Source organism: Pristiophorus japonicus, chromosome 25 (genome assembly GCF_044704955.1).
Source record: "Pristiophorus japonicus isolate sPriJap1 chromosome 25, sPriJap1.hap1, whole genome shotgun sequence".
NCBI classification, from domain to species: Eukaryota; Metazoa; Chordata; class Chondrichthyes; family Pristiophoridae; genus Pristiophorus; species Pristiophorus japonicus.
The window spans coordinates 14,466,990-14,478,375 of NC_092001.1; the positions used below are offsets into that span (position 1 = coordinate 14,466,990).

At 42.9% G+C, this 11,386-nt stretch overlaps 1 non-coding gene across 1 annotated transcript; it reads left to right on the top strand.

The window, feature by feature from the left end:
• Positions 1 to 10,583: 10,583 nt before the first annotated feature.
• trnas-uga (transfer RNA serine (anticodon UGA)) lies at positions 10,584 to 10,666 on the top strand. Its single transcript has one exon. It is a non-coding gene; the product is annotated as a tRNA-Ser (tRNA).
• The last annotated feature ends 720 nt before the right edge of the window (positions 10,667 to 11,386 follow it).

Sequence of the window (11,386 nt, forward strand, 5' to 3'; positions counted from 1 at the left end):
TGAGGTCGATGAACTTGCATAGCCACTGGATCAACCTCCGCCGTCTAAAACGGATGCCCTGTCTGACCCGAATCATTATGTTTGAAAGGGATGTTTTGTCATGGACTCGTAGAACCTTTCAGCACGAGAAGGAGGCTACTTCGGCCCCGCACCGTCCGAAAATTGCGATCCCGCCTAATCCCACTTTCCAACTCTTGTTGTAACCATGTAACAATCTATTTTTTTATTTTATTCATTCAAACATGTTGACATCGCTAGCAAGCGGTTAATGGCCTTCTCCTGTTCTTGTGTAACAGACTGGAGAGGCTCAATTGCCTCCTACTTTTTCTGTGCAACAGGTTCGTTGGTTTGGCATTGCCTTCTCGTCATCTATGCAACAGGTTTGCGCGACCGAATATGTTGCAGTCATACTCAGTATTGATTATCCAACTAATTTGGCATCATCCGCAAATTGAGAAATTGTGTTTTTGAACCCAGGTAGAAGTCATTAATATAAATTGAAAACAACAGTGGTCCCAGCACCGATCCTTGTGGAACAGCACTACCCACCTTCTGCTTCTCTAAAAAGCTAACTTTTACTCCTACTCTCTGCTTTCTGTCTTATAGCCAGCTAGCTGTGCATTTATCTAGTTGTCTCCTGACTCCACATTCTCTGACCTCTCTTACGGTTCTTCTTTTTCCTGTGAAACAATCTAGAGATCCTATTGTTTATTTTATTTATTCTACCATGTGGACAATTCCAACAAGGGCAGCCTTTGTTGCACTTCCCTAATTGCCCTTGTGAAGGTGATGGTTAGTCACCTTATGCAAATCAGTTTCTCGCTGGGCCTTTTCAGAGGGCCCTAAAGAGCCAACCACGTTGCTCTGGATCTGGAGCCACATTTGGGCCCAGACCAGTAAGGACTGCAGATTTCCTTCACTAAAGGAGACTATTGAACGAGATGGTGTGTTGCGTTATTGGTCAACATTATTAATACTTTTAAATTTCTAGATGTATTTCATTGAATTTAAATTGTCCTACTCTCTTGGTGGACTGTGATTTTCTCTCACTGGATAACTAGTCCAAAGCCACAGGCCTCCGGCTGTCTAATGTGCTAGAGTGGATGAATGACTCAGGCTGTTCCTGAGCAATAGTTTGAGGGATGGAATGTCATCCCCCGCGTCCTAGATAACAGGTTCTAGGGATTGATTAATCTCAAAATGTTCCTGTATAACAGGTCGGTATGTCTGAAATGCCTCGTCCTAATCCTTTGGAACGTGTTCTATTTAGGGGAGAGCGGAGTGGGGTTCGGGATGTGGGGCCGCGGGGGGCGCTGGGCGGAGGTCGTTGTGCAGATACATCTCGAATGCTAAAGAGAAATGAAAATGAAGCAATGCCGGAAAGTGATTGTTGTAATGTAATCACATTATGTCAAGAAGGAACAGAGTATACAAACAAAAGAGTGCACTAAAAAATAGGATCCTGATAACAAAAAAAGCGATAAGCTAAATCGAGCTGTAGTGCAAAAAAATGTTATGATCTCTAATAATGTTATAAAGACAAATCCAAAATCATTGTATCTGAATGGATGAAGCATCTGTAATAAGTAGAAGAATTAACAGCGTAAACAGTTGTAAACAGATACAATATCGGTGCAATTACAGATATATGGTTGCACGGTGACTAGGGTTGGGAACTGAATATCAAATGATATTCGGTATTTAGAAAGGACAGGCAAAAAGGAAGAGCGGATTGTGTTGCGTTGTTGGTAAAGGATGATATCAGCGCAATAATGAGAAAGATATTCGGCTCATAAAGACAAGATGTAGATTCAGTCGGATGGCGCTAAGGAGAACGAAGGACCAGAAAAGATTGGTGTGAGTTGCCCAGAGGCATCCAAACAGTTGTGGTAGTGTAGAGGATAACATTAACAGGAAATTAGAGCTGCATGTAACAAGGGTACTACCATCATCGAAGGTGACTTTAAACTACGTATAAATTAAAGTAATAATAATGTGGCCGATTAATTCCTGGCGTTTGTACCAGTTGTTCTTTTTAGCCCAGTATTTTGCGGAGCCTGCTCGGGAACAGAATATCCAAGATTGGGTCTTGTTTTTGAGAAGCGGTTAATTAAAAGTCAAGTTGTCTGAGGTCCTTTAGCGAAGAGTGGCAATAACTCGATTCAACTCGTTATTAAGATGGAAAGTGAAGTAGCTCAATCCGAATCTATGTTCCTAAATCTAAGCAAAGGAAACTACGAATGCATGGGACATGAATTGCATGGGGTATGATAGATTGGGAAGAGTCAATAAACGTCATGTTGGTGGATGGGCAAGGTCTAACATTTCAGGAACGAATGTATCAATTGCGGCAGTTATACTTTCCTTTCTGGTTTAAAAAAAAAGGATGCTGGCCCAACCATGGCTAACAAAATAAATTAAGGATAGTATTAGATTCAAAGAAGAGTTATACAAAGTTGCCAGAAAAAGTACAAGCCTGAGGATGGGGAACAATTTAGAATTCAGCAAAAATGTGCCAAGAGATTGATTGAGATGCGAGAAATAGAGTATAAGAGTGAAATTGCAAGGAACATAAAAACCGGCTGCAGTAGATTCTACAAGTTCGTAAAAAGGAAAAGATTAGTGAAGACAAATGTAGGCCCTTTACAGACAGAAACGGGCGAATTTATAATGTGGAACAAGGAAATGGCAAGACAATTAAATAAATACTTCGGTTCTGTCTTCAGGGAGGACATAAATAACATCCCAAATATGCTTGTGAACTAAAGGTCTAGTGAGCAAGAGGAGTTAACGGACATGATTATTTATAAGAAAATAGTGCTGAGGAAACTAATGGGAATGAAGGCCGATAAATCCCCAGGGCCTGATGATCTGCATCCCAGAGTAGTAAAAGAGGTTGCAATGGAAATAGTGCATGCCTTGGTTGACAACTTCCAAACATCTTTAGATTATGGAACAGTTCCTGCAGTTTGCACGGAGGCAAATGTAACCCCACTGTTTAAAAATGGAGGGAGAGAGAAAACAAGGAACGACAGACCGGTTAGCCGAACACCAGTTGTAGGGAAAATGTGAGAATCTATAGTGAAGGATATTATAACGGAACACTTAAATAATACCAACGGGATTAGACAAAGTCAACATGAATTCATGAAAAGAAAACCATGTTTGAAAAACCTACTCGAGTTTTTGAGGATGTAACTGATAGAAAAGTTAAGGGAGAACCAGTGGATATAGCGTATTTGAATTTTCAGAAGGCCTCTGATAAAGTCCCACGTAAGATGTAGTGTGCAAAATTAAAGCATATATGATTGGGGGTAATATACTAGCATGGATTGAAAATTGGTTAATGGACAGGAAACAGGATCGATGGGCAGAGGGACCTGGTGTCCTTGTAAAATAGTATATTGAAAGCATACATGCAGGTGCAGCAAGCACTTAGGAAGGCAGATGGTATGTTGGCCTTCATTCCAACAGGATGTGAGTAAATGAGTAAAGATGTGTTACTACAGTTCTACAGGGCCTTGGTGAAACCGCACCTGGAGTATTGTGTGCAGTTTTGGTTTCGTTACACAAGAAAGGATGTACTTGCCATAGAGCGAGTGCAGCGAAGGTTCACCAGATGGATTATTGGGATGGCAGGACTGTCGTATGAGCAGAGATTGGGTGGATTCGGCCTGTATCCTGTAGTGTTTAGAGGAATGAGAGAGGATCTCATTGAAACGTATACCATTCTGAAATGGTTGAATAGACTGGATGCGGGGAAGATGATTCACCTGATTGGGAAGGTTATAACAAGGGGTCACAGTCTCAGGATACGGGGTAGGAAATTTTGGAAGGAGAAGGTGAGATTTGTTTTTCATTCAGAGAGTGGTGCAGCTATGGAATTCCCTTCCACAGAAGGTTGCGAATGCCGAGTCACTGAATATATTTAAGAGGGAGATAGATTTCTAGACAAAAAAGACATCAAGTGATATGGCGGGAAAGCGTGAATATGGTGTTGAGATAGAGGATAAGGAATTATCATATTAAACGGCGGTGCAGACTCGTAGGGCAACGACTGCTCCCGATTTCTATGTTTCTATGTTCTAGGATCTAAATGGACTTATACTCTTCTTGTAGAGCAAGCTCAAGGAACTGATCGGCTTCTGCCTCTCCTGAGGCTCAAATTTGAGGCGTTAATGGCCTCCTCCTTTCCCTGTGCAACAGTGCAGTGCGGCTGAATGGCCTCCAGCTAATTCTGTGTAACAGGAAAGTGTGCCTCCTCGTCATCAATGCAGCAGGTACGAGCGGCCGAAGGCGTTCTACTATTTTTGTATAAAAAGCCCAAGGATTTGAATTACTTCCTCTTGTCTTTGCAACTGGCTCCAGGGGCTAATGGAATCCTGCTCTCATCCTGTAACAGGTTCGATGGCTTACTCTTGTTCCTGTGCAATAGACTCAGGTTCTAAGAGAACTCAATGGAAAAGTGGATAGGATTGGAGCCACCTCTGTAGGAGGACTTGCAGGGAACGCAGTTTCCCTTCTCTGAAGTATTGATTTGCAGCAAAATGCGCTGCGCTGCCGAGGAAACACCAGATCATGACCTAAATTCCGTAAAAAATCCGACCTATCCAGACTAATGCCACTTTCCAGCTCTTGGTCCATAGCCTTTTAGGTTACTGGAATTGAAGTGCACATTCAAGGACTTTTAAAAGTGCTGAGGACTTCTGCCTCTAAATCACTTTCAGGAGTGGGTTCCAGACTCTCACCACCCCTGGGTGAAAACAGTGTACCTCAAATTTCGAAAAAACCTCCTACCAAGTACTTTAAATCTATGACACCTGGTTGTTGGCCACTCTGCTAAGGAAATAGATCCTTTCTATGCACTCGACCTAGACCACTCATGATTTTATTCACTTCAATAAGGACCCCCTTAGCATCCTCTGTTACAAAGAAAACAAACCCAGCCGATGCAATATTTACTCAGAGCTAAATTCACCATCCGCCTAAATCTAACCTGTATGCTCACGTGTGCTGTCTGATCATTCGTGTAATGCGGTGACCAGAGAAGCATGCAATAATCTAGCGGTGGCCCAACTAGAGTTTTACACATTTGAATCATAACTTCCCCGATCTTATATTCTATGGCTCATCTAATGAAGGCAAGTATTCCGTGTTGCTTCTCAACATAGAAACATCGAAAATAGATTCAGCAGTACGCCATTCGACACTTAGAGCCTGCACCACCACTCAATAAGATCATGGCTGATCATTCCCCCAGTACCGATTTCCTGTTTCCTCCCTACCTCTTGATCCTTTTAGCCATAAGGGCCACAATAACTCCCTGTTGAATATATCCAATGACCTGGCATCAACAACTCTTTGCGACAGGGAATTCCACAGGTTAACAACTCTCTGAGTGAAGAAGTTTCTCCTTATCTTCGTTCTAAATGGCCTACCCCTTATCCTAAGACTGTGATCCCCTTTACTGGACTTTCCCAACATTTTGAACATTCTTCCCGCATCTAACCTGTCCAGTCCCGTCGGAATCTTACATGTTTCTACGAGATCCCCTCTCATCCTTCTAAACTCCAGTGTATAAAGGCCCAGTTGATCTAGTCTCTTTTCATATGTCAGTCTAGCCATCCCTGGAATCAGTCTGGTGAACCTTCGCTGCACTCCCTCAATAGCAAGGACTTCCTTCCGCAGATTAGGAGACCAAAACTGAACACAATATTCCAAGTGAGGTCTCACCAATGCCCTTGACAACTGCAGTAAGATGACCCTGCTCCTATACTCAAATCCCCGAGCTATGAAGGCCAACATACCATTTGCCTTCTTCACAGCCTGCTGTACCTGCATGCCAACTTTCAATGACTGATGAACCATGACACCCAGGTCTCGTTACACCTCACCTTTTCCTAATCTGCCGCCATGCAGATAATATTCTGCCTGCGTTATTTTGCCATCAAAGTGGATAACCGCACATTTATCAACATTATACTGCATCTACCATGTATTTGCCCACTCACCCAACCTTTCCAAGTCAACCTGCAGCCACTTAGCGACCTCCTCACGGCTCACACCGCCAGCTAATTTAGTTTCATCTGCAAACCTGGAGATATTACACTCAATTCCTTCATCTGAATCATTAATGTATTCTGTGAAGAGCTGGGGTCCCAGCACTGAGCCCTGAAGCACTCCAATAGTCACTGCCGGCCATTCTGAAAAGGACCCGTATATCCCGACTCGCTGCTACCTGTCTGCCAACCAGTTCTCGACACTTCGGTTCAGTCTTCACAAAGGAAGATACCGATCACCTTCCGAATGTACTAGGGAAAAGTGGGTCTAGTGAGAATGAGGAACTGAAATATATCCTTATTAGGTGGGAAATTGTGTTAGGGAAGTTGATGGAATTAAAGGACGATAAATCCCTGGGTCCTGATAGTCTGCATGTCAGAGTACTTAACGAAGTGGCCCGAGAAATAGTGGATGCATTGGTGATCATTTTCCAACAATCTATCGACTCTGGATCAGTTCCTATGGACTGGAGGGTAGCTAATATAACGCCACTTTTTAAAAATGGAGGGAGAAATAAAGCGGGTAATTATAGACCGGTTAGCCTGACATCCGTAATGGGGAAAATGTTGGAATCAATCATTAAGGCGCCCATTTGGAAAGCAGTGACAGGATCGGAACGAGTCAGAATCGATTTCTAAAAAAGAAATCGTGCTTGACGAATCTTCTGGAATTTTTTGAGGAAGTAACTAGTGGAGTGCACAAGGAGAACTAATGGATGTGGTGTTCTTGGGCTTTCAAAAGGCTTTTGACGAGGTCCCGTACAAGAGATTGTTATACAAAATCAAAGCGCATGGTATTGGTGGTAATGTACTGACGTGGATAGAGATCTGGTTGGCAGACAGGAAGCAGAGAGTCGGGATAAACGGGTCCTTTTCAGAATGGCAGGCAGTAATTAGTGGAGTGCCGCAGGGCTCAGTGCTGGGACCCCAGCTCTTTACAATATACATTAACGATTTGGACAAAGGGATAGAGTGTAATATCTCCAAGTTTGTGGATGACATTAAACTAAGTGGAGGTGTGAGCTGTGCGGAGGACGCTTAGAGGTTGCAGGGTGACGTGGACAGATTAGGTGAGTGGGCAAATACATGGCAGATGCAGTATAATGTGGATAAATGTGAGGTTATCCATTTTGGAGGCAAAAACACGAAGGCAGAATATTATCTGAATGTTGGCAGACTAGAAAAAGGGGAAGTGCAGCGAGACCTGGGTGTCATGGTTCATCAGTCACTGAAAGTGGTTACGCAGGTACAGCAGGTGGTAAAGAAGGCAAATGGTATGTTGGCCTTCGTAGCTAGGGGATTTGAATATAGGAGCAGGGAAGACTTACTGCAGTTGTACAGGGCCTTAATGAGGCCTCACCTGGAATGTTGTGTTCACTTTTGGTCTCCTAGTCTGAGGAAGGACGTTCTTGCTATTGAGGGAGTGCAGCGAAGGTTCACCAGACTGATTCCAGGGATGGCTGGGCTGTCATATGAGGAGAGATTCGATCAATTGGGCCTTTATTCACTGGTGTTTAGAAGGATGAGAGGGGATCTCATAGAAAATTGAAAGTTTCTGAGGGGACTGGACAGGTGAGATGCGGGAAGAATGTTCTCGATATTGGGGAAGTCCAGAACCAGGGGAGATAGTCTTAGGATAAGGGGCAGGCCATTTACGGCTGAGATGAGGAGAAACTTCTTCACTCAGAGAGTTGTTGAGCTGTGGAATTCCCTGCCGCAGAGAGTTGTTGATGCCAGTTCATTGGATATATGAAAGAGGGAGTTAGATATGGCCCTTACGGTTAAGGGGATCAAGGGGTATGGAGAGACAGCAGGACAGCGGTACTGAAGGAATGGTCAGCCATGATCTGATTGAATGCCGGTGTAGGCTCGAATGGCCGAATAGCCTACTCCTGCACCTATTTTCATTGTTTCTATGTTTCTATCCACGTAAGTAGATTACCCCCAATACCATGTGCTTTGATTTTGCACACAAATCTCTTGTGTGGGACCTTATCTAAAGCCTTTTGAAAGTCCAAATACACCACATCCATTGGTTCTCCCTTGTCCACTCTGCAAGTTACATATTCAGAAAATTCTGGAAGATTCGTCAAGCTTTATTTTCCCTTCATAAATCCATGCAGAATTGGACTGACCCTGTCACTGCTTTCCAAATTCGCTGCGATTTCATCTTTAATAATTGATTCCAACATTTTCCCCACGACTGATGTCAGGCTAACCGATCTATAATTACCATTTTCTCTCTCCCTCCGTTTTTAAAATGTGGTGCTACATTACCAACCCTCCAGTCCATGGGAACTGATCCAGAGTCGATAGACTGTTGGAAAATGATCACGAATGCATCCACTATTTCTCGGGACACTTCCTTTAGTACTCTGGAATGCAGACTATCAGGCCCCGGGGATTCATCGGCCTTCAATCACATCAATTTCCCCAACACAATTTCCCACCTAATCAGCATATCCTTCAGTTCCTCCTTCGCACTCGCCCCTCGGTCCCCTAGTACATCAAGAAGGTTATTTGTGTCTTCCGTCCTGATGACAGAACCAAAGTATTTGTTCAATTAGTCTGCCTTTCCTTTGTTCCCCATTATAAATTCACCTGAATCCGACTGCAAGGGACCTACGTTTGTCTTCACTCATCTTTTTCTCTTCACATACATATAGAAGCTTTGGCAGTCATTTTTTTATGCTTCGGGCACGCTTCGTCTCCTACTCTTTTCTCCCCCTCTAAACGAAACCCTTAGTCCTCCTTGGCTGAATTCTAAATTTCTCCCAGTCCTCAGATTTCCTGATTTTTCTGGCCAATTTATATAACGCTTCTTTGGTTTAATACTATCCTTAATTTCCCTTGTTAGCCACGGTTGAGCCATCTTCCCCGTTGTATTTTGACTCCAGACAGGGATGTGCAATTGTTGAAGTTCATCCATGTGGTCTTTAAATGTTTGCCATTGCCTATCCACCGTCAACCTTTTAAGTATCATTTGCGAGTCGATTCTAGCCAATTCACGCCTCATACCATGAAATTACCTTTCCTAAAGTTCAGGTCCCTAGTTTCTGAATTAACTGTGTCACTCTCCATCTTCTAAAGAATTCTACCATGTTATGGTCACTCTTCCCCAAGGGGCATCGCACAACAAGATTGCCAATTAGTCCCTTCTCATTACACATCACCTCGTCTACGATGGCCAGCTCTCTCGGTGGTTCCTCGACATATTGGTCTGGAAAACCATCCCTAATATACTCCAGGAAATCGTCCTCCACCGCATTGCTACCAGTTAGGTTAGCCCAATCAATATATAGATTAAAGTCGCCCATGGTAACTGCTGTACCTTTATTGCACACATCCCTTATTTCTTGTTTGATGCTGTCCCCAAACTCACGACTACTGTTTGGAGTTCTGTACACAATTCCCACTAGCGTTTTCTGCCATTTGGTATACTGCAGCTCCCCCCATACCGCTTCCAAACCATCCAAGCTTATGTCCCTCCTTATCATTGCATTAATTTCCTCTTTAACCAGCAATGCCACCCCGCCTCCTTTTCCTTTCTGTCTAACCTTCACAAGCATCTTATCTACCTGCTCTGCTACCGTCAAGGATTCTGTGCACATGCACTCCAAGGTCATTTGCACCTCTACACTTATCAGTGGCCGAACATTTAATGTTTATTCGCTTTCCCTATAAGCACTCCACAAATGCTTTATCTAACACTTCTCCGGGTTGAATTCCATTAAACCCCTGACCAGTTCTTTGATATCTTCCTGCAATCTATAGCTTTCTTCCTCATTATCAAGCATACCTGGTTGGCCAATCTTTTAGTCACCTGCGCTAATTTGTATTTACTGGCTCGGTGTCAAATTTGTATCGCATAAAACACTTGTGAAGCGCCTTGGACGTTTCGCTAATTTCAAGGTGCTAATTATGTATAAGTTGTTGTTGTTTAACATGTGTGTTACTTAACGTTATATAGAGATTGCATCACAGAAAGAGACAATTGCACCTAACTGGTCTTGCTAGAGTTAATGCTGCACACTACCCTACTTCACTTGATCCTATCAGCATATTGTTCTATTGCTTTCTCAGTCATGTGCTGAGGTAATCCCTTTAAAATGAATCTGTGCTATTCGCCTCAACTACTGCTCGTGTAGCATCTTCCACATTCTAACCACTCTTTGGTAAATAAGTTGCTCTTGATTTGTCTACTGAGTTTATCAGTGACCTCCCGTTCTGAACTCCTGCACAATAGCAAATATTTTCTCCACATCAACTCGATCAAATACCTTCACAATGTTAAAAATATATCTCCCTTGTTATTCGAGAAAGAAGTTCTCCAGACTGTTCAGTTTTTCCCGAAATGTAAATTATTTCAGTTCTGACCGAAATTTTTCCTTCTTTGCTGTGAGATTTTGTGATTCTATGATTTAATTTTCGCATCGTCTGGGAGATCCAATCGGGCAAGCATGCAGGCGGTCTCTCTGATAAATTGCACCAACTATTCGACTATTAAAGCAGTTTTATTGTGTAGCTGCGATGGCCGAGTGGTTAAGGCGTTGGACTTGAAATCCAATGGGGGTTTTCCCGCGCAGGTTCGAAACCTGCTCGCAGCGATTCTACAGGTGCTCTTTTTTTATCGACTCACGGGGATGTCATTGGAATCTGATCACAATTCCCTCCACTGCCCTTTGTTGCACTGATTGACGCGAAGCTGTTGTTCGAACTGGAAAGATTAATAGTTTATCGGTATTAATTGTTGGTTTTTTCGACACTATCTGCAAAAATCAATGAGCAATATACACAGCATGAAAAAAATGCCTTTTAATAAAGATCAGTGCATTGTTTGGGAGGAACTCACCTTTATTTAATGAGTGCGAACGAGGTTTGGTTTTATAAAGATGAACAAGTTTTGCCAAAATGACCACGGCATCGTTTGACGTTGCAATTTTCTGATAACATCAGTGTTTGCATCAAATTAGATGCCTTATCCATTAAGCGATGTGGCCCCTGCAGTTTGGAGCATACTAATATACAGCAAAAATCTAATGGGTCAAAGTGTAATAGAAAGGCAAACATGAAATCTCGGTGCCGCAATGCAAGGAGTACTGGGAACCCAGGACAGGGCTCTGAGCTAGTTAGAGTGGGTGAGAGCTCAGATCACAGGACCCCAAGAAAATATGCAAAAGGCATGAGGCAACAGAGCAGAGTAGTACTGGGGTAAGTGTAAACGACAAGGTGATAGGAAGGGACACTATGTATGAATATAAAGGGGATGCAGGAGGGGTCAAAACTAAATATCATTGTTTAAAAACTAGTATTAAAACCCTATACCT